Genomic DNA, 24,045 nt, shown 5'->3' with positions numbered 1-24,045 from the left:
GCAGATTGTGGAATCTCAAAGAGCAAAAAAAAAAGTTTAAGCCACATGACATATTACGACTAGTTTACACTATCTAATATACCAACAAGTATAGACGAACCTACGAAATACTTTTTTCTAACATATTTGTGTTATATCGCCACAGATTTGTTGTGTAAGGCATACCAAAACCAACCAACCAGCCAATATCATATCCACGTAATTATATGTGTTCACGTACAAGATGATGTTTTGAACACCTGCTTGTAAATTTATTTGTAGCGGTTTTAATGTTATCACCTGTTGCTAGTATCATACCAAGGACTATGTACCTTGTGATATACTCGCAGAAATTGACACTGTCTTAACAACTTGAGATTTAAGATTTAACAGTTTAGGTAATTTATTATGTCCGATGCCCTAAAATATAAACGGTTTTTCCGATTACAACTGTCAAATATTTATTTCTTCAATAATTAAATTAAGGCATTTATCGACAAGTTTTGATATGATAGGTAGCAGAATTATTGATCGATGATGTTTTTCGTGGTTTTTTGGCGATTTATCTGATTTAGGGATCATAATAATGGCCGCAATCCTCCACTACATTCCTACTAGTACAGTTGCAAATTTTATTATACAATTGTACGATGCAAAACAATTGTTTATCCTTAATGGTGGGTTTATTAGTTCTTACATAAGCGGAATATTCACTAAGCTAGGACTAGCATTTGTCTGGGTGAATTCATCAAACAACAGTTCAAAATGCTAGTCGATGAACCTCACCGATGATCACTTCATAGCCTGTAAGGTCCTTTCGCGACGGCATTCATATATTAGGTGCTTGAATGTATTTTCATTTTTTTTTTTCACCTTAAAAAGACATTTATACAAGTGTATTATATATACTGTATATATCAAAATATTTTTCATCGATTCATTTTCGCATTTTCCATTTCGAAACCATATGCCAACCAATCTATACTGTATCGATCTGAGCAAGTGGAGATTAGAATACACTATATCTGGTGAGTAGGCTGGGTTCAGCAGAACTTCCTATTCAAGCTCCAACAGTGTGTTGTTCACAACTATTCCGAGATATGGCCGAGCGATATCATATAAAAGAAAGGCTTTACATCTGTTACCCGCTATTGCTGCTCTTTTTACAATAAGACATCATTACGGTAACATTTACACTACACCTGGCTGATCCTACCATATGTACTGCAAGGCTTTAGTAGAGTATCCGTTTGGTATCGATATAGATGGCACCCCTGGACCCTTTTACCTTTTTACGCTTACGAATTGTCATTATACATCCACTTTTCATTGCCAATGAAGATCAACTCATATTTATATATCCTCCATCACTTATAAATATTTGGAAATAGTCTATTCATCAAATACTAACTGTCTGAAAGTTCTTAGTGAATCTAATTTTGCAATTAATTGTCTTCGACCTTTTTCGGCTCTCGTTCTTTGCAATTGTTATATGATGGGTTTCAACAAAATAAAAATTCGAAATATATTGGCTGAAGAATCTGTAAAAAAATTCACTGCATATTATCGATCATTGATTATTGATAAAATTGATCGGGTGTGATATAGATTCACAGAATATCATTCATTGAGATCATTCCGACCCTGGTCGACGGATCAGCAGGCCCGTTTAACTTCTCGACTCGTTTTCAGGGCCTGAAGATCGAAGATAATGCGGACGGGCAGAATACGTCCGAGAATCTCGTTAGCATGACTTATTAAGGTCAGTGGCGTCGTATTACGATTCGTACGTTATGAGAAGCTCCGGTTTTTTATCGTGTCTTCTTAACGATGGTATTACATGCGATCTTTTAAAAGTAACATAATTATAATGTCAGCTTAAAATATCTCAAACTAAAAGGTGTTAAAAGCGTCGAGATTTATTTTAAATGAATTCAGACTTGAATCTTCTTGCTTGATGAGCATGTCCATTAAAACTGATTCCATTAACAGTTGGAAACGTTTTAACCAATAAACTATAAAATGGAGTGGAGATGTTTGATAAAAATAAACGCCTAAATGTATTAAAAGGAAAACATACAGATAAGGATGAAGATAAAAAGGTTTTTTACCCCAAATAATATTGTAAAGTATCGTTTTGTCATGCAATACGTTTTAAAATAAAACTTAGTCAATTCTTTGTCAACTTTTATGCAAGTGAACTTATCTGTAATATAATATATTCCTTTAGTTCCGTAAACCTGTTGGATTTTTAGTAACTGGATTTATGTTTAACGTGGACTTCGAACCATGGTTCTTGGCCACCGATTAATCCTTATAAACACCATGTGAAGTATTAGTTGCTTGCATACATATATGGTGATCATTTTTATCACTTTAAAAGGATATTTATTTCGAAATAAAGTTGGTATAATATATGTGAATCAAGATATTTTTCTAAAGAAGCGTGTTGGTTTAACAGCGATAACACATTTCCTGCAACATGCGGCCGAGCGTTGCAGATAGAATGACTTTACATCTGTTGCTCGCTATTGCTGGTCTTTTTTGTAATAATACGTCGTTAAATTTGTTTAATTAACATCGATAGATATTTGCAATAACGGTTATTCGGTTTTAGTAGCTTGTAATAGACTATGCCTTGCTGATGTCACTATATGTAAAGCAAGACTGTATGGCTATGAAAATTCCACTTCGGTGTTTCTGGATGACTTTCCTAGACTTTTTGGCCTTGTCATTGTCCTAGTAGATATAATTTTTACCGTCAGTTACGATACGCCACTCTTCTTGTTTTTCTGGCAACAACTGAACTTTTGAGACAGTTCGAAATGATAATTTCAATCAATTCGTATCACGTATCACGTCTGGAAACAGCTTATTTATCAATTGGTAAGCTGCCTTAAAATTCTTTGAGGGACTGAGCCGGATTTTCAGCTAAAAAGTCATCGTAACTTCATTGTCTTCGAGTCCGAGAATTTAGATGAAGTTTATGATTGACATCAAAATTAACATTCGGATTATGAAACAGCAGTGTCATTATAGGTTTTTAAAAATGTTTAATGGGCTTCGGCAGCAATTTTTTACAAATCGAACAACAATAGTAATGAATATCGAAAATACAATTTTAAACGTTCCATGATTCTCAACACCTAAACCTATTTCGGCTGAAGTTCTCCAGGAGGTCCTCAGTTTTGGGGCCACTCCTGTATCTGCCCTACACTGCTGATATCCCAACAACAATAAACAATACTTGGAACATTTTCCGATAACACAGTTATCATGGCAAAAGATGTATTTCTGCTTAAAACTGTAGAAACAGCACAAGTAGCAGTCAACAAGATCTACAAATGGACTAGAGAAACTGGAAAATACAGCTGTACATGCCAAATATGTCCATGTTACTTTTGCGTTATGGTGAAATGACAAAAACTTAATTATATAACTTGACGGATGCCCGACTGCTCAAGCAAAATCAGCAAAATTCCTCGGCATCCATCTCTATAGTAGGTTAAATAGGAAACATCATATTAGGCTGTTAGGCAAAAAGGAAATCAGATTAGACACAAAGTCAAGAAACTATACTGCTTAGTCGCACGATAGTCTTCAACTTGACCTAAAATCAAATAGATTGGTTTGTCAGTCAATTATAAAGCCATTTTGGACCTACCTAAGAGGTGCAAATATTGAGTTGACTAAAACATTAAACCAACTAGTAATCCAACGCAGTCAAAACAACGTTCTTCGTTTAATTACCAATGCTTATGGCGACATAACTAATGAAGAGCTACACGATAACCTCGAAATCAAATGGATATATGAAGTTATCCAAGATTTCGCTTTAACACATGAAATATAGTTGCTGGATCACAGCAACATAGGGGCATTACACCTACCGGACAACACGCAGAAAATCAGAAGATTGAGTATAAGTTTATTCTTAACTTGAGCTTAAGTAGTTTAGTTTTATGTTATTTTGGGAAATACATACAGATGTACTAATTCCGTAATCGCCTTGTTTGTCTATTAATACTAGTACAACAGAACAGTAGTAATAAATTAATTTGTAAATTAAAATTGTACTAATGTAAGATGTAGTTAATAAAAAATAAACAAAAAATAACACTAAATGAAAAACTGTTATTTTATATAGAAAAATGTTAAAATCATCAAATATAATAGTTGGGTTGAACGGTTTAACAGTTTTACCAATAGTTATCGCTGATCAAAACACATGCAAGCATGAGGTTATCATAACTTTGTCTATACATGATCACATACCATACATATTATTAAGTTTACATTTTATTTATAATTATATTCCCATACATTGCATAGGGTTTGTGAGTTAAATTTCAAGGATTAAAACATCAGGATTTTTTGCAAAAGAAAACAATAATAAATAAAATTTCAGATTCTTTCAAATCTTTAGACTTTTTGTGTTATTCAAGGCGTCTTTTGTCAGTTGTATCATAATATTATAAATCAAAAAGCATTCTAAAGCATCGAAACCAATTCGCATGTTTACATTTCTAAAAAATTATTACGATATCTGTTGTTACAAATTCTTTGAAATTAATCAATAGCCATTACTCTTGCATCTTCTCTATTAAAGATACATAACATGGTATCAATAATACTTTTTAAATATTTTGATAAATTTTAGGATATATCAAGAATTCGTTTTTCGTATACGTAGTAATATTCGTAAAATATTTCGAACTACTAACAGACAGGCAGTACAAGACCTACAACAATTATTGAACATAAAATCTAGTTAACTATTTAAAACAGATGATTGTTTCGAAAATAGTATTCTATTTCATTTGTACATGTCAATTTCCTTTGCAAAACTGGAGCGAATAGTATTTGAGAAATAATAATTCTGAATAAATGTCAACTATGGAGAATACTACGTTGAAAAATATTTTCGTTGGTAATAATGATTGCATTAAAAATTGAAAATAAGTTGATACGCTATAACCTATAAACATTTCATGTTATTTAAAAAAGTTTAAATCGCCGAAAATAAATATACTGGATATCTTTTAAAATTAGCAAGATAAAAAATGCTTTTGAGCCTTCATCAACATTTAGAAACTACTATCCAAGGATGTTTTACAATATTTCAAGCATATCAATTTTCAAATTATATCACTCAAATTTTACCACAATTATTAATCGCAAATCATTTAAAAAATTTATGTTCAGATAAAATATTGTTGAGAACTATGTCGTTTTTCTTACTATAATGATCTGATTTTCGATTTCTTTGTAAAAGTGAAAATATTAGGTTTGCCCGAATGAAAAACTGCCAAGATATATTGCAACATACGTTGGCATACGTTTTGGCATATTCGCCGGATGTTTTTGCTTCGGTGCTTGTTTTAATGTAATTAATTATTATATTAACGATCACAGCCTTTAACAGCTCATATACCCTGTTAATTCCACTTTCATTACACACTTTTAATTCAACTTGTTTTTCAAATGTTACCTTTCGTTCTGTAATTGACATATATGTTTTTTGGCGTTTTTTTTTCTGATTATATTTATCTTTGATTAGATAAACACATAAAACCTTCTCAATTGACAGTTAACCCTGCTGGAATTTCGTTTGTATTTGACTGAAATATTCGCAAAATACTGAAATTATAATTTTTTTATTTTTCACGCTGAATTTATCATTTCTACACCATCGCATTGTGTTAACTTTTTGAAAATAACAGTTATTTTTTAAACATAGTACAATACAAAATGATTTTGGGAGGCTCATTCCGTTTAATTAAAGTAAGAAATTTGAGAATGTATTTCTAAAAAATAATATCGCGCAATTGTGAATTATGGCATTCATTTTTAATAGCTGAACGGGTTTCTGATTATTTTATTTGTATCAATGCAGTAGCAATTATTTTGCTTATATACGTGTCCATTTACATTTTTTTTTTTTTTTTTTATTATTACTCTTCGTGAGTCCACAATCTGCCCTATTGGCAATAAGTATTTCTTCTGTTTATATTATATATACATGGCATGTAGAAAATCACTTCATTAAGCAATCTTCTGTATAAAATATTATCTTAATTAATTAGTCTTATTCTAATGCTTATTCTAAACTCTACATATGTCCAGTAATCAGATCAGATGGTGTTAAACGTTTTAGTCTACGCACTTCACTATCACGTCGCATATTTAGCTGATTAGCGAGTACATTGGGATGCACTGACACTCTTTCGAAGTACTTCACACAAACACGTTGAATTACACTCGTTATAGGTTCTAGAGGAATATCGCGTTGTATCACTTTATTTGAAATATAGTACGGAGCATCAACAATGGCACGCAACACCTTATTTTGGAACCGTTGAATGATGGATATATTGGATTTGCTAGCGGTACCCCATAGTTGAATTCCATATGTCCAAATGGGCTTGAGTATAGACTCATACAGCAATACCTTGTTATCTAATGATAACTTGGATTTGCGCCCAATGAGCCAATACATTTGATATAATTTTAGTCCTAGTTGTTTCCGTTTAGAGAGTATGTGCTTCTTCCAGGTTAGGCGTCGATCTAAATGCATACCAAGATATTTAACATGGTCTGCTTGGGGGAGTTGGCGATGATTGATATTTACTGGTGGACATGTTCTTCTACGCAGGGTAAACGTTATATGCGTGGATTTTGATTCATTGGCTTTAATGCGCCATGTCTTCACCCATAATTGTATTTGCTCCAGGTGGGTCTGTAGGTTTATTGATGCTGTGACTGGATCTTCATGGGATGCTAAGATTGCTGTATCGTCTGCATATGTTGCCACAGTAGTTATTTTTGTGGTGGGCAGATCAGCCGTATACAGAAGATACAGTACTGGACCCAGTACACTACCTTGCGGAACTCCTGAATATATGGGATTTAATTCGGTATGTTCATCGCCTTGATTTACAATAAAATGTCTGTCAGTGAGATACGATTTTAGTAGCTGATAGTCCGGATGAGGGAGAAGTTTCTTTAGTTTAACCTGCAAGCCCGTATGCCATACTTTGTCAAAAGCCTGAGATATGTCTAGGAAAGCAGCCGAACAATATCTTTTGGCATTTAGGTCAGCGTTTATTTGGTTTACAAGTCTATGCACTTGTTCTATAGTCCCATGCTTATTGCGAAAGCCAAACTGATGTTCTGGAATAATTTTTCTTTTTTCTATTATATAGTTTAGTTTTTTTATGTATAACTTCTCGAAAACTTTCGAGATTATTGGTAATAAACTTATAGGTCGGTAGGAGGTCACATCTTCTGGTATTTTTCCTGGTTTAAGTATCATTAATATTTTAGCTACTTTCCAGATACTAGGGAAGTAATTAATTCGTAGCATAGCATTAAATATATATGTTAATAGTTTTATAGCCTTTTCTGATAGTTCTTTTAAAATTTTGCCAGTAATTAAGTCATAACCAGGAGCTTTTTTAATATTAATCTCTCTCATTATTGTATGTTTAACTTTTTTGACCGTTAATTTCTCGTGCGGTAAATCCATTTGAAATGGCGAATCTAGAAAGCTAGTAATTTTATTTTCGTCATCTTTATGTAGCTGAGACTGGAAAGGTTTAAAAACATTTTTTAAGTGTTTTGAGAAAATGTCGGCCTTCTCTTTATTGCTTCTCGCCCAATTATTTTCGCTTGTTTTAATAGGTGGGTTATGCTGCTGGGATCTCCTAAGCTTTTTTGTTGCTTTCCACAACGAATAGTCTGTAGCCTCAGTTGATGTCAAGTTTTCTAGGTATTCTTGAATGCCTTGGTTCTGTTCGATTTGGATTAGATCTCTCAGCTCTTTTATGGCCCTATTAAATTTTCTTTTATTCTCTTCAGTCCTTTGCTGTTGCCAATTTCGTCGTAACCTTCTTTTTTCTGCTATCTTTTTCTGTATTGTACATGATATATGTGTATTTTTTCTTGGAAATGTTTCAATGTTGGGAGTCGCGGAATATGCTGCCTCCTGTATATTTTTTGTAAGATTTATTGCTGCTATTTCTATATCCATTTCAGTTTGTAACGGTAAGTTTAGAGAGATATTTTGGTCTAAGTTTTCTCTAAATGAGGGCCAGTTAGTTCTATTATTGCACAGAGAAGGGGGTTTATCTTTGATGGTAATTTTTGAAGAAATTGTTACTATTATTGGTGAATGATCAGAAGACAGGTCGAAACATGATTCTGCCTGACACTTTTTTGGATCAATATTTTTTGTAATACAGAAATCTATTGTATCTGGTTTTTTATTTCTGTCTGAAGGCCAATATGTTGGTTCACCAGTAGAGATATGTTGTAAGTTATCTATCCTTATGGCTTTGAGCAGTTCTCTACCTTTTGAGGTTATTATTCTTGAACCCCACATTAAATGTTTTGCATTATAATCTCCTCCTGCTATAAATCTATTACCTAGCGTACGGAAGAATTCTTGAAATTGTTCTGCCTTGTTGTTATGTTTGGGTGGGCAATAAATCGCAGAAATTGTTAATGGTCCATGGGCTTCCTCTATGGTTATACTGGTGGCTTGCAGGTAGTCTTTGCGGAATTTTTCTTTTTCGAAATGCTTTATATCATCCCGAATTATTATGGCTGTACCTCCATGTGCTTTATCATCAGGGTGATTTGTATGATAAAGCTTATATTTAGGAACTTTCAAATAATTTTTGTCCGTAAAGTGTGTTTCGGAAACCATCATAACGTCAATATTTTGTTCAATTACGAACATTTTTAGTTCCCTGGCATGTTGTTGGAGCCCATTGGCATTCCAGACGGCGATTTTGTAGCTATTGGTTTCAGGCATTAGGCAAGTTTGCTTACGACGGTTGTGAGTAGACCAAGCATCGTACTCATTTGATCCATTAGTTTGGCCATCATATTTTCTAATCTTGAGATGTTGCTAGTTTCAGTAGGTTGAGATATTGTCTCTCGTTTTTGTGCTGAACCATTTTCAACTATTTGGGCATAAGTTATGTCTGGTTGACTTGTTCTGGTGGGTAGTGGTAGATTGGTAGTAGTGGATTGTTTTTGTTGATGCCTTTTTTCCCTTAAGGCAGGATAGAGTTTCTGCTGTAGTTGCTTGTGAACTGCGCAACCCTTGTAGTTCGCTGGATGATTTCCGTTACAGTTGACACATTTCACTTTTTCATCGCGAACTTTACGAGTACAATCTCCTGTCTTATGTTCTCCTGCACATTTTACGCATCTATATGATTTGCGACAGTAAGTCTTTGTGTGCCCGTGCGCTTGACACCTTGTGCATTGTGGTATAATTCTTTTTATATGTGGTGGTTCGCATTTAATAATATTATTTTCCAATTTGGTGATTTCATACACCGCCTTATTGTTTCCATTAGGTTTTATGTCTATATAAAACATAGGCAGAGGTTTTTTTGTCGTGTGATGTCGTATATTGTGAATATTTACGACCTCGTGGCCTTTTTCAGCTAGTGCTACCTTGATGGTGTTAAAGTCCGTCCCGTGATGTAATCCTTTTAATACGAATTTAAATGTTCTCTCGGATTTTGGCCTGAATGTATGGTATTGGGTGTTTCTTTCATCTAATTCTTTTATAAGAACTTTAAAGTGATCCGCTTCGAACAATTGGATTTTAATTGTTTCATAGCTCACTGTTTTAATTGTGTAGTTCGTAGTAATGGTTTTTAATAAATCATGGATGTTTTTTATTATTCCTACCTTATAGACTGTTATTGGTGGTGGTTTGGGAACAACTTTTTCAGGGCTTGGTTGTATGTTCTCTTCAATTTCTTCCGACAGGTTGCTAAAACTGTTTTTTGTCTCTATCGGTTTCTGCAACCAATAGTCACTGATTCTTGTTTGTTTCCTCGCGATTTCTTCTTCTGGACTTCTCAATCGTTTTTTGTTAACGACTGTAGTCCATTCTGATGGTGGAGTTTGCGTTATTGCTGTTTGTTCTAATCTTATATCAAAGTGTGCAGGTGATTTGGTTGAATCGCTATTGTTTGCCATTTTTTAATTTTTAATATTTTATTTAATTTACTTCCAGAGGATAAAAAAAATAAAATAAATACATTGTTTATTTCACGCACTTCATTTTTCACTTACGTTATTTTAGCACTAGTTTTTTACTATAAATACTATAAATGAATTTCAAAAGGACTGTTGTAAAATAAGATGAAATTATTTTAAACACTAATAAAAATGAGATGCAGTCCTTTTGTCTGGTCACGTAAACACGTATTCACTACACTTTAGGTCCACTGAGAGACGGATAGCCGCATCTGTTATGCGTTTTTAACACTCAATTAAATAACCGTAATAAAATACTGGGTTTTTTTAAAGAAAGGTATCTTTTTATAGCTTGGACCGTATTGAAAATACGTCTTCACCCTACGAAGGTTGGAACTGAACTTCCATTTACATGAAAATGAGCTTCATTCAAAAAATATTGGTAAATGTTAATAAGGGCTCAATTGTCTGGTAAGACTCTGAAATTCTAGTGGTTTTTTTCTTGTATTAATTGACTGTTGTAACGAATCAGCTTTAGGTGTTGGGATGTTGGGATCATCACGGGCAAGCTGATAAATATTCTTAACGTTTACTACCGTTCTGATGACCCTGGTCGTCCGTTTTTTTTTCTTGTAAAAGTTCAGTTCCGAGAAACAGTCTAAAGCGACTGCACTACCAAGAGCTAGGCCATTGACGATTTGACTTACCCTCGACACTTGGCAGATTCGTTGCGTTCACGCAGTAAACTGGACAAAAATAAATTATCTTTTAACTCAGCATTAAAACAACATCAAAATCACTTTCCACAAATTTTGTTTTCTTGCTTGTAAATAAAAGAATTTTGGTTTATTATTCAACTTTCCAATTATTTTGTCCTTTTTAAAATAACATTTTTTCTAGTCTTCGAAAATGTCTTTGAGTTCGATTTCTGCATTGCTTCAAATAGCTTCACGCAAATGACGTATGAGATTGAAATAAGAATCTTGGTTATTGATAGTTCATAGAAAAAATCATAATCAACAAAGTCATGACCTTTTTACCTTATTACTTTTTGCTTACAATAGTTTATATTCCATATATAGTATTAGGTACTTACGTATTTTATGACCATTTTTTCGCACAAAAAAGGCCTTTACTGACTAAAATTCCTACATTATATATTAATCAAACTATTTTCTATCATGTTTTTTCACTCTTTCTAGATGAAAAAATGACGATGCTGTGTCGAAAGAACGATGTTGGTTTAGTAAAGATCCAATCATTGATTCATATTAGCATTTCTTAGCCTTTCGAAGCCATGTACCATAATCATTCAAGCCAGACTGCATAAGTGGTAATCAAAAGGCGCTATATTTAGTAAGTACGCTGCAGAACTCTGCTCGAACTTATTCGAGCTGCAGTACAATGAATCTTCACAGTGCATCACAACTCTTACAACGTGTGACCGAACATCGTAATGCAAGAGGATGACTTTGCTGTTAATGTTAAAACTATTTGAAATGGCAGTTTCAGTCAATTTGTGTAGTAATATAACTAATAAGCTATCTGAAAGTTCTTTGATAATTTGAGCTGAATTTTCGTCCAATAAATCTTACAATTTTTTCAAAAAAGTTTTAGTCCTCCAGTACTTTTTTGTCATTAATATCAATAACGCCAATTTTCAATCGGTGAAACCAAAACCGACAATTGCTATACGATGGGGCAGCATCACTATAGGTTTCTAAACAGGTTTGATGAGCAGCAGATTTTTTCAAATCAAATAACAAAAGCAATAAATGTTTGGCATCTGGAAACTATTAGTTTATGTAGAGAGTTAATATCAAAATCATTGAATTTAGCAGGTTAGGTTGTTTAACTTTTGCGTGCATTGATACTTCAAATTTTCAGTAATAGATATCGCTGATCAAAATATACGCCGCCCAATACTATTTCCAGTAATACGGAAGATATTCATAAACTACTCGAATCATATATTTCACTACAATAGTGTGTCTTGTCCTACATAGTAGTTTCGTGAACAAATGTGAAAATAAATTCGAAGTATTTATTATTCAACACTTTAATGATTGAATTTATGCATTCTGATGAGGCAAAAAAGTATTAATTAATGCAATACATATGCTTTTAAAATTCATTATGCTAATATGCTCAATTAACGAAATAATGTCGTAAGCTTTAATCGTTTTATGTTGTATTAGTAAAACATATTCATAGAGTTTGAATTAAGAATAGGTCAATACCCATGTGTTTACTAATATTTTATGTAAAAGTTATTCAAAGAGATAAGTGTTATTTCGTGTTATAATATGTTTATTAGATTCTTATTATTGGGTAGAAAATTTAATATTAGGTATGGGAAAGTATTAAAGTTTTTCATTCGTATATTGTTGCTTTAAAATATCGTAAAACATATTAAAACTAAAGATGCATTTTAATTGTTAGCCTAAATTAGAATATTCTTGAAGAATAATGGTATTCGTAATTGAAGAATTCAGTTCATGTTAGTTCTGAAATATGTCTATTATTTAATGTATGTCGAATCGAATTATATGCCTATTATTGAAGTGTTTTTATGATAGCTTCTTACATGTATCAATGTAAACAACTGTTATAAAATGTTTTTAACAAAAAAAACCTACTTCAAAAAATAAATAAGGAACTCACTAAAATGTAAAAAATAATCTAACTTAGACTTTTACGTACGTAATACTCGTTGTAATAACTAAATAAAAATCAGTTTGAAGTCGGTACTGAGCCGTCAAACAATACAAAAATAATAATACAATTTTATGTTATAAATACAAAATTAAAAAAGAACAAGTCAAATCTAATTTAATATAACTATATGGGCAACTTAACAAAAAAATAAATAAGGAAATAAGATTTTTAACACAACTTCCGATTTTCGATCACACCAGCTGAGCAACAACATTATACGCAAAAATCTGATTATTATAAAAATGAAAAAAAAAATTAAATTGAACGTTACCCTCGATTACCGTTCCCCCAACAGATCCTGATTTGGTTCTAATGGGACCACCTCGGAAGTGCACTCTTTCGAACAAAAAAAGAATTTTGAAAATCGGTCTATAATTGATTGACAAATCGGCGAACATACATTTAACGAAATGTATACAGCCGATCATAGAACCTCCTCATTTTTCGAAGTCGCTTAAAAATCGATGGTCTTGACATCTCTACCCACAATTTACAGATGCTAATCAGTGAACGCTCAAAATTGTTGTCGAAGTCCACCAAACACTTTTAGAAAGTTATGATGATGCTGCTTCGTTAAATCCCAGTTATCAGTTTAGGTTTCAATAATTTAAAACTAGTAATTTTGACATGGCGCAGAACGGCCTAGAGGACCAAAAAGGTTCAAAACCAATGAACCTAGTTTCAAACTCTCAAATAACTTTCAAACAGCTTAGCAGCACTGTTGTGTGCACAGTGCTGTCTAGAGACGTTTACATACGATGCCAAAAACCCAAAGGAAAAAAGACCTGGCTAGCACACCAATTGTCTGAAAATACTAGTGTTGGGAACTATCGACTGAAATCGACTATCGACTGTTTAGTAATTGACTACTTTTTACTATCGACTGTTTCAGTCGCTATTTTAGGTTCCACTGATTTGACTACTTTTTACCAGTGAGTGTTTCAGTCGCTATTTTCGGTCCGACTGATTTTGTTACTATTTACTAAGGACTGTTTCAGTCGTGTACTTTTAGTTACTATTTTTAGTTCTACTAGTTTCATTCGACTAATTTTTAACGTTGTGACTCTGTCGTCTAGCTTATCGTTATGCTTACATAAATTTATATGTAATATATACATATAGTTTTATTATAATTTTTTGGTGGTTTGCTTGTAAATAACAATATATTGTATATTAATATAGCAGCATTTTGAAATAATAAATAGTAAAATACTTTTGACTGTTTATGGCAATAATAGGTAATATTTCGATTACTTTCTGGATTTTGTTAAAAATATTTCCGTTGATTAATAAGTAAAGCATTAACTTTATTTAAAAAGCTCTAGTAGCTATTGTGCGATCGTTTTTAATTATGTCATGATTTATTTTTTTTTCTATGATTAGGTATGTGTTTAATTTTTATTTAGTATTTATGGTTATTGTACATCTTTAGTTTTTAGATTTTGTTTCTTTAAGTTCTATCGTATTATCTATATTTATTATAGCATATTATTTGATAATAGCAATTAACATATTAAAATACGATAAAACATTTGTGGGATATTATTCGATCCCATAGAAAAATTCTTCTTCGTTTAAAATAAAATTATTAATTGCATGTTAATAGTATTCAGTAATTATTTTTTCCTATACTTTTTTAAAATTAGTACGTGAAGGAATAAGTACATCTCCGTCTCGTTTATACTACCGTTGGAAAATATAAACACTTTTAAAATTAACTGCTCCAAGCAATTGTCTCCCTCCTTTCCTCTCTCACAATTTATACAGTAAAGCGTTCGTACATCTTCGTCTGACATCACGAATTGAAAAAACAGTCGAACCGTGCATTTGACTGGAAATAGTAATTACTATTTTCAGTCGCTAGTTTTTTGACTATCGACTGTTTCGACAGTTTTCAGTCGATAGTTCCCAATGCCAAAAGATACCCTTTCAATATTGTGACTGGTGATGAAAAATGGATCTACTATGACGATACCATGCGTCCAAAATTCGTGGATTAATCCAGGAAAACCACCCAGATCAATAGGGAGAAGGAATAGAATAGAAGAATCAGCGAGGTAGAGTGTATTACGGGCTACTAAATCTGAATAAAACTGTTAGTGCTGATGTTTAACGACGTCAATTACAGTACACTAATAACAAGTAACAGACGTAAAATCATAGATTTTTCATGTCAATGCTCGACCACAGATTGCAAAAGTTGTGAAGTATACACTGTGGCAGCTCGAATGGTATGTTTTGCTACATCCAGCCTACTCACTAGATATAGTGCCTTCTTATTTACACTTCTTCAGATTGATACCGTATGACTTGGATAGAAAACAGTTTTGAAAAGCTGAAAATCGGATCGATGATTGGATAGTACGGACATTTTATTGCCTTGTTGTCAGAAAGATGGGAAAAAATTGTAAAAATAATGGAAAATATTTTGATTAATAGACATTGTTCCAATTTTTCTCAATGAATGCTTTTTTACAGTGAAAGTGAAAAACTGAACACAATACATACTAATTATAAAAACTTAAAATTAAAAATAAAAATTACTGTTATTACAATTATTAAATTTTTTTTTCAAATTTTCCAATTATTAAATATGTCGATCAAGTAACTGCAGATATTGATTTTATGCGGTGAAAACATAAGATAACAAGCTTTATTCTCTATTTAATTATTCCATATAGCCTATACACTTAATATGCACGACATTTTGATCGATCAAACCAAGAATGGCGATTAAATGTTAACAGTAACATCTGATTATGTATGCCACGGAATATTACGTGACTTATTCGCTGTCTTGCACAGTCACATTATAACAAAGGAACATCCGTCGCCAAACAGAACCAAAGTAATTACCACAGCTTGATCAGATTACTTGATTTGATGTTTTAAATTATTTATATGTTATTTAAAAAAAATCTGTAGCATGAAGTCTATTAAAATTTGTTACTCAGTCATTAAGACAAAATTAAGTTAAAACATTAATTAATCCTTTTATTAGTAAACGATATATCTGACATCGCCAAGACGTTACATTTAAATATCTAAAAAGCAAAGAACTTTTTAGATACTCCTTCATTCAGTCAACATTATTCAAAAGTAAATCCATTTCTCGAAAGTTTGACATAATTGACGTAACTCTTAATATCAAGTACACGAAATATTTAAGTATATTGTATTAGTAACTCACAATAGTAATTAACATTCATCACTATTTATATTATTGCTCACAAACATTAAATATACTAATGATTTAAATCTGTCATTATTTAAAAATAGTACTTTGGATGTGTATTTACTTTTGATTTAGTTTTAATATCATTTTGTACGCTCACTAAAATATCAGACGATACATATATATGTTTAATGGTAAATTATATAAACAAATCATTCAAAATATGTAACATAATGCAAGCACAAAAATAATGCAAAATGATTCGTAATAATACCAACAAATCATTATTAACCTGAATTTAAGTGTTATTGAACTATATTTTCTTACTTTAAATTTATTATCTGTTCTAAAACTACATAACCGTGAAACGTATATTTTTTACCATCAAAAAACATTGCCATTTTATTTTTATTTAATTACAAAATTATTTTGTTCTTATACATAACTTCAAACAATTTCTTCTTACGAAATATGTATACATCCATAACAATTTAGATAAAAGTGCCACAAAAAAACCCTTGTGTGAGAAAAACCAAATCCACACGCCCACACCAAAACTACACGAGTTCCGTTGACCTCGGCCACCGACGCCACTGTTAACCAGATGGACCGACGACGAAAAGGGAAGAACGCTTGACGGGCCGGGGTTAGTCTAGCGGGCGCTGTTGATAGCTTTAGTGTATCTCGTTCATTCTGTAAATAATTCCCGTTTAATTCCTTTTCACTCCGTTCTATATTTATTTCGATGATTAATCGTTGTTTTCCTCTGTGATGGTTCGTAATGGTTCTTGAAGCTCCCGATTACAACTAAATTAATGACCACGTGTGCGAGGAAACTTCAATTGTGTCGAGTTGAAAAGTTCAGTGGTTATATGCAGTTTGTGTGTTAGTTTACACCGCATAAGGAAATAGTGTATGTGTATGTATTTTGATTTTCTTAATTGATTATATTGACAATTGCCTATAAACGAAACACTAACATCAGTTTTCATAAAACAATTAAACAACGTGCTATGTCAACAGTAAAAGTAGTTATTGAAAACACTGTTTGTAAACAAGATCCGAACAGCTTTTACCTTGTTTTTAAAGCAAACGGTGTAAGAATAAATATAAATCATAATAAGATGTTTTAAATTATTATAGTTTTTCGTACTTTCCTACTGTCAATAAATGTCATCAATACAATATAATTTTTCAAATTTATATCTGTAACATGAGACGTTTTGGTTGATCACTACGAAACATCTTTTGATGTCTATCTTGTCGTTGAATTAATTGGTCAGGTAGTACTTTATTAATGTTTGCCTTTGATCTTTATTTTTTAAAGGTAATTAAGCAGTTCTAAGGTTTAAAATTGTAGTATGCATCAAAGATTATTCATTAATAATATTAACATTATGTTTTAAAAGTGTACATTAATTGATAGCCTAGTATGGTTTCAGTTCATTTTCATGCCATTGTTTAATTAATTTATATATAATAGTTGAGGTTATTATAAACTGAACTACTAACACAGCATATAGCTTTCGGTTATTTCATTTATTACGAATCATTTTTCTACCAGTTTTGTTTGAATCTAACTTAAATTTAGATTTGAGGATTATCAGCTATTTTTATGCATATTCGTGCCTCCAATGTGGCATGTTACAACGTTATTTGAGTTTAGTTTTAAATCAAGACTAATAGTTATATTATTGGAAACTGGCTATATATTGATTGTTTATATTTGTATTGTAGCCTAAGTTCATCTTACACTAAATCTAACCTGACTTTTCTGATTAATTTAAAGTAAGTTAAACAAGTTTGAGTTGAACTTTTAACAGTCAACATTTTATAACTTCCATTTAATTTATCGTCTAATCCCTATAATTATTAGTATTATTTTATTTGTTTCTATATTATTTACTTTTGGAACTTTCCTCAAACCACCTTGTAATTTATTATTATGAATTAACTTTTCACACCTATTGCAACACTTTTGTTAAAATTTACGTTTTAATTCAGACCTTTAACGTCTATTTTAAAATTACTTAAATTAAGTGATGATCAACAATATATTTCTATAATAACCACCACAAATGTCAGTGCGATGTTTATTATATTAACCAGTTTGTAAAATACTAACTATAACTGTTAGACTAAAATTATTATTTTCATAATTTATAAGAGCTATAAATATCTGTTAATAAGTATTATATGATTGGCACTAATATTAACTTCATGCAGGATCCTCTTTGAAACAATTTAAGTAATTGCTTAAATTGTTTATATTTTGCTGGATATAACGTTTGTATTGTTGGTGTTATTACAATAATATCAAAATTTCTAATTTACGGCATCATAATATTTCGACAATTGTAAAATTAAAAATAACTGATATAATTTCTATCTTCGTTTTAAATTGTTGGCGTAAACAATCGTGATTCTTCACCTAACATCTCTATACTAATAAATAGGTTGTATGTTATCAGTGCTTGTGATGGGCTCATTAATATTTTTAAATAGTTTTTTTGTCATTCTAATCCACTGTTTACATCGAAATGTTGGTCTTTAAATCTCTTCAATCAAAAACTCTACACCGCAAAAGATATGTGAGGAACTCAATGGTTGTTTTTTCAACAAAAATATCCAGATCATGACGGTCTAATGGCGGGAAGCAAACCCAAATTTTAATCTGCAACATTTCGAGTTTTGTTGCACATATCTAATCGGAACTAGAAAAATTGTTGCTCAAAACTCAATTGAATATCGAGACAGTGCTATGCTGTATTGTGAACAGCTGTTTTAGATTTTCGATTTGTTACTGTCTAACACTATATAAAAATAAAAGAGGATAAAAGGAGATAGGAATGATGACTATAATAAAGAATCATAAAAACATTGCTTTATAATATATTTAATTCTAATAATATGACATTCTAAAAGAAGTTTTATTTTTCAATTCCAAGTGTGATAATAAGATTTTAGTGGAAATGATATCAGAAAATTCAAAAATTCACCATATTAAGTCAAAAAACAATCGAAAGCGTTACGAAACTTTAACGTCACTTAACGTTTCTTAACCGTCACTTCCGCATTCCAATGTTTTAACTTTTTGGCACTCTTTGATTTTATTTTTATTTATTGACAGTTAAAAAATCAGTTTTATGTTACCAACAGGTAGAAAAGATAAACCGAAAAATTGAACTGAGAGTTATTAAGGCAAATAATCTAAATTTAAGCAGAATCGATTCCTCGATGGTAATTTAAAAGAAATAGTAGAACTCTTATAGAATGAATGAAAGTGAGTATTCCAGACACGCTCGCCATGAAACATAGTAGAATATTGAATAAAATCAAATAAAAATATTCTCAGTATAACAACTGCCAAGAAAATTAATAAACTTAAATATTAACTTGAATAATAGCACAATTGCCAGTTCGAAACTGTGAGAATATATTATTGGATTCAAGTGCTCCGTATTTGCTAAGACAAATCATTATTGTATCGCAAACCTACTTAAACATTTTGTGATGATAATTTTAAGATACAGATACAAACGTATTTCACAGGGCTTGACGGTGGAATAAAAAAGTGTAAGCAATGAAATAAACAAATGAAGCCTAATCACAAATTTTATCAGCAGTGTTATTTACCTCTATATTACGTTTATAAGCCACTTTAGACATAATTAAGCGCTTTGCATGCTTTAACCATATTTTTCTTTTTTCTATCTTGGAACAAAAATAAACAGGTTGTTCGTAGTTTTTACCGATTTATAATTACATTCGGGAATCTAACACCATCGATAGGCATTAGAATGTCTAATTATAACACGACATATTAAAATAATGTATAAATAAGACCTGTAGTATAAACGAGTGTTACTAAAACAACTATATAATGCAGTTTTGAGGCGTTTTAGCGAACATTTAAAATTATAAACATTTTAAAGGATAAATACGTCATCAGGATTATTGAGTGAATTTTTATTTTTCAAAATATTGTTCATTGCTAGTCATGAGCCTTCTTATATATTTAAATTTTGCTTACAGAATTCATTTCTGGATTCAAGAAAGTACTGCCACACAGTCAATGTCTGATAACGGTGATAAGTGAGATAGAAGTTACAAATTAAATTATTTCATTCTTCCTTTGATTTTATCTGTATCTGTTATGGCCTTATCAATACTTATCCAGGGTAGTTTCACATATTGTGGACTGAGAGAGAAAACGGAGATAAAAAAATATGATACTTGATATACTCTTATATTGAAAAGTAATTACAATAAATACTTTCTATTTGAATTAAAAAATATTCAGATTCAAAATAACTATATCTTATCAAAATATTAAAATATTTATTATCTGAAGAATGTTATGAGGTACACTGCATAAGCACTAATTTTAGCCAAATGCATTTTGAGTTAGTACCTCGCTAATGACCCAGCGTTCATTAGCAAGAACAAAGACGAACTTAGTAACTTCCTTAATTATGTATCTTTGACACGTTTTGGATCTATTCTTGACCGAATGATTAATAGTACAAATATTGGCTGTTTGATCATATATATTATTTTATTTATTGCTTGATTTTTTACAATTCGACGTTGATTTAATAGAAGGTTGTTGATTAATTGTTATCTTATCAGATTAGTATTTATCGGTCGATTTTCATTATGGATACTAAAACATTATTAAAAATATTACGTTATATCGGTTTTATTTTTATGTTAAAAAGTGTATATATACGAGGAGAATGTGAAAAAGTTCTGGCAAGTGAGAGATGGCGTTTTAATATGCAAAAATGTACGTTTATCGTCTGGATACAAGTGTCAGTTCTTATGACAAGTTTCGACTGATTCTTCAAAGTAATGTATTTTTGCGTTTCCTTTAAAAACGATAAACTTGAATAGCGCGCGGTTATAAAGGTAAAGCAAGTAGTCTTTACTTTTGATGGATTAATATCTGAAAATCTCATTCGAATGTCGAATATCGTTTACCACGTAATTTGTTACTAATGTGCGGAAATAAAAAAGTAATTGGGTGCCTGGTCAAAAACTCCTTTATATGAGACTTTGTGTGACTGTTCGCATTACTATGATAGAGGAGGGCTCGCTTCTGCTTCGACATTTTTCAAATTTTTCTGAAGATTTTTGGCGATAGATAATTTGTCGAATGCCATTCAAAATTGACCATCTACGCACGATACTGTAATGTCGAAGAAACAGGCAATAATTTGCTTCCGTGTGCTTCTTTCTCGAACAGTTTTTTTAGATTGAGACCGTCTCCGAAAATCTATAAAGTCTATTTTTATTTTGTTTCAGGCATATACGCATATATTAATAATTCGTCACCTGTGACGCAGCTATTTTTTCATTGGTTTGTGCATATTATCAAAAATTTGATTTAAACTACAATGAAATTGTTCCTTCTCATTTTATCCTAGTTAAAAAGAGATAGAATGCTGTTTGATGCGTTGGAACATTTAACTCAATTAGTGTATAAAATTCAATTTGAGTTCGTACTGTTGATCCATGTTGCCCAATGTCCGCAAAATTCTTCAAAACATTAGTCATAATAATTAGAGGTTATAAACCGGCAAAAGTTTACCTGTTGGTATCCTTGCGATTGACTATTTGTGAGTGTAATTGTATGGTTTTCAAAATAAATACTAAATGACCTATCTTCATGTTAGATACAGCTTTTGATGTATCTTGAACGCATTTTTTAACATTTTCTTGCGCCAACCGATACGAACTATTTTTGAGTCATATAAGCCATACTATCTTGGTAATGCTTGTTTTAGTCATATCTAGAGTAAAGCAAGTAGTCTTTATTTTGGGTGGATTAATATCTGAAAATCTCATTCGGATGTCAAATATCGTACCACGTAATTTTTTTAATGTACAGAGCTTTCTTTGTAAAATCAAGTATTGATGTTTTCAAGCAAAACAATAGGTTTTTGACAACCTTTTCTATTTATCCGGAGGAAAGCATCAGCCACAACTGAATCCGTTTACCTGATGTAAAATGGCGCTTTATCACCGTATAAAGAATTAAGTTTATCAGTACATTATTGTTTCTGTTCGATACTTATGCAAAATAATCGCACAAAAATATTCATCAGTTAATTTTGTTTTTTGTTTGAGATGGATTAAGTTACTGTAGCACAGATCGTGCCTAAATGAAAAATGTTCTGAAGAAGGTTATGTTTAACAATGCCAAGTTTCTGATGAAAACGTCAAAGGGAGTCTGACAATACTTATACAAAGTTATACATGCAATCTCGTAATAATGACGTAATTATACGGACATCATTGATGTCGAAGTAATTTATACGGAAACATTATATAGTGATGAAAATACAATACAGATACATTTGTTCGGAATTGATCATAAATATTAGCATAATGTCAAAAGTCAAATCTTGGTATACAATTTACATGTTAGAGCCGTTAATTATTAAGTGTTGATGAATTAGATTGTTTTTTGTGGTTTTGATCGCAGGCTTTAAACAAAAACTCTTCCAAGCTTTTGATACAAAAGTCTTTATGAGTTAGTGAAGAAAATATAGATTAGGTTTTAATATATTTCTGGCAGCTTGTTAAATATTATTTATGTCCCAACATTTTTCCTAACAGCCTACCAATATTTTATAGTAAAAGTAGCTTGTGACACCATGAGATCAAACTATTAAAAATATTTATTGTTTCCTGTAGCTCGAGCAATGAGTAATGTCCGATATATAATTATGTTTTTATCCAATATCTTAAAATATGTATATATTTACAGGCAATTTAGAGTAAAGGTAACTCTTTGTCTTAACGAAGTTCTTGTATTTAATGAACTTGTTTTCTAGTTGTTACATTGAATTACGGACGTTGAGATCAGTAGTCCGAAAATTTATGTTCTTTGGTTAATATTCGGCCTTAGCTACTACCAACATAAAGTTTTGTTTATTATTGCGTTAATTATGTCGCAATTTGACGAAATACATCAAAGAACGTTGCCAAAAATACACGTATCTTAGATAAACATCTATCAATCTCTCTTTAATCTGTATTTGCTGACAGAAAACAATTTGTTTTATATTAACAGGGTATTATTTGTAAACTTTTTCATAAAATATACACGCATATCTGTAGTTACTTTTCATTAATAAATTATTTAAAAAGTGTATAATCTAAATATACTATTTATTTAATAATAAACTATTTACATGCTATTAGTTCTTTATTTTTAGTCTATTATTTTTGTTCACCCTCAGTGATATTATATACCATGAAATAGCTCTAAATTGATTGACACATTATTAAATTAGATTGTGTATTAGATCAGTTCCTATTTTTAATTTTAATTTACATAACTTAATAAAGAATTCTGAAATTCTAAAATTACCGACGAAAAGTTATTAATAATTTATATGTTTATATTAATTCTTTCAATCAATTTATAAAAATAGAACATTATAAAAGATAATGATAATAAAATTCCTAATAGATTCAAGATTGTTGGAAAAAGTAGTAATGGGAAGATTGGAATTTAGAACATTGGATTGAGATTAATTTTGCATTCACAATGAATGAATGAATATACTGGAAATTTGTTGGAAGAACAAATCTTGTTAGTTCGTCTTTTTTGGATCTGAGAACATTAGGATATTCTCGTTGGCGTTCAACTTCCAATTAGTTAATTCTTAAAGTATTTTCAGTGTTTCTGAACTTTACCATCTCAAAATAAGGTTTGCTTAATTAAATTGAATTGAAATGAAATACAATGACATTATATACATTACATACATTTTCTAAAACATTACAAATTAATTCCAAGAATTTAGAATAATTCATTGTTGCTGAGTAATTAGGTTTAAATTTACTCTTTATAAGTACTTCAGTAATTATATGTTAAATCATATTTCTGGTTGTTAGAAGTTTTAATTTCAAATAGTTCTTGATATTTATTTATCAATACCACGTATTCATGTCTACACAGACAATTTAATTTAAGGTATTTAAGTATTTTGTAGAAAAATTCCACACATTGTTAATTTCGTTACCAAAATTATATAAAAATCATAGTGTTTTTTTTTAATGATACTAAATTATAAGAAATTTTAGCTAACAAACAAATTTGTTAAATAATCGAATTTGCATAGTTTATATTTAAAATGATATATGTTGGATGT

At 30.9% G+C, this 24,045-nt stretch overlaps 2 protein-coding genes across 8 annotated transcripts in view; one reads left to right on the top strand and one right to left on the bottom strand.

Annotated features, from left to right (window-relative positions):
• The window catches only part of LOC143198081 (uncharacterized), a 141,050-nt gene that overhangs the window by 91,922 nt on the left and 25,083 nt on the right, over positions 1-24,045 (top strand). The window contains exon 1 of one of the 7 annotated variants that reach the window (XM_076407490.1): positions 16,475-16,790. The exons of 5 other annotated variants lie outside the window; for them this stretch is intronic. The gene's annotated coding sequence lies outside the window, so the exon portion shown is untranslated. Of the gene's footprint in view, positions 1-16,474; positions 16,797-24,045 lie in introns of those variants that run through there. One more of the 7 variants, XM_076407335.1, reaches the window with a different exon arrangement.
• LOC143197716 (glycoprotein 3-alpha-L-fucosyltransferase A) overlaps positions 1-24,045 on the bottom strand; it is a 125,801-nt gene that overhangs the window by 90,880 nt on the left and 10,876 nt on the right. The gene's annotated exons all lie outside the window — the stretch shown is intronic.

This window comes from Rhynchophorus ferrugineus, unplaced genomic scaffold (genome assembly GCF_030347505.1).
Source record: "Rhynchophorus ferrugineus isolate W39M unplaced genomic scaffold, kcgeb_rfMv2 rfM1, whole genome shotgun sequence".
Classification (NCBI taxonomy): domain Eukaryota; kingdom Metazoa; phylum Arthropoda; class Insecta; order Coleoptera; family Curculionidae; genus Rhynchophorus; species Rhynchophorus ferrugineus.
The sequence above is the reverse complement of the archived record's forward strand: the minus strand, read 5'-3'. Positions and strand labels throughout refer to the sequence as shown.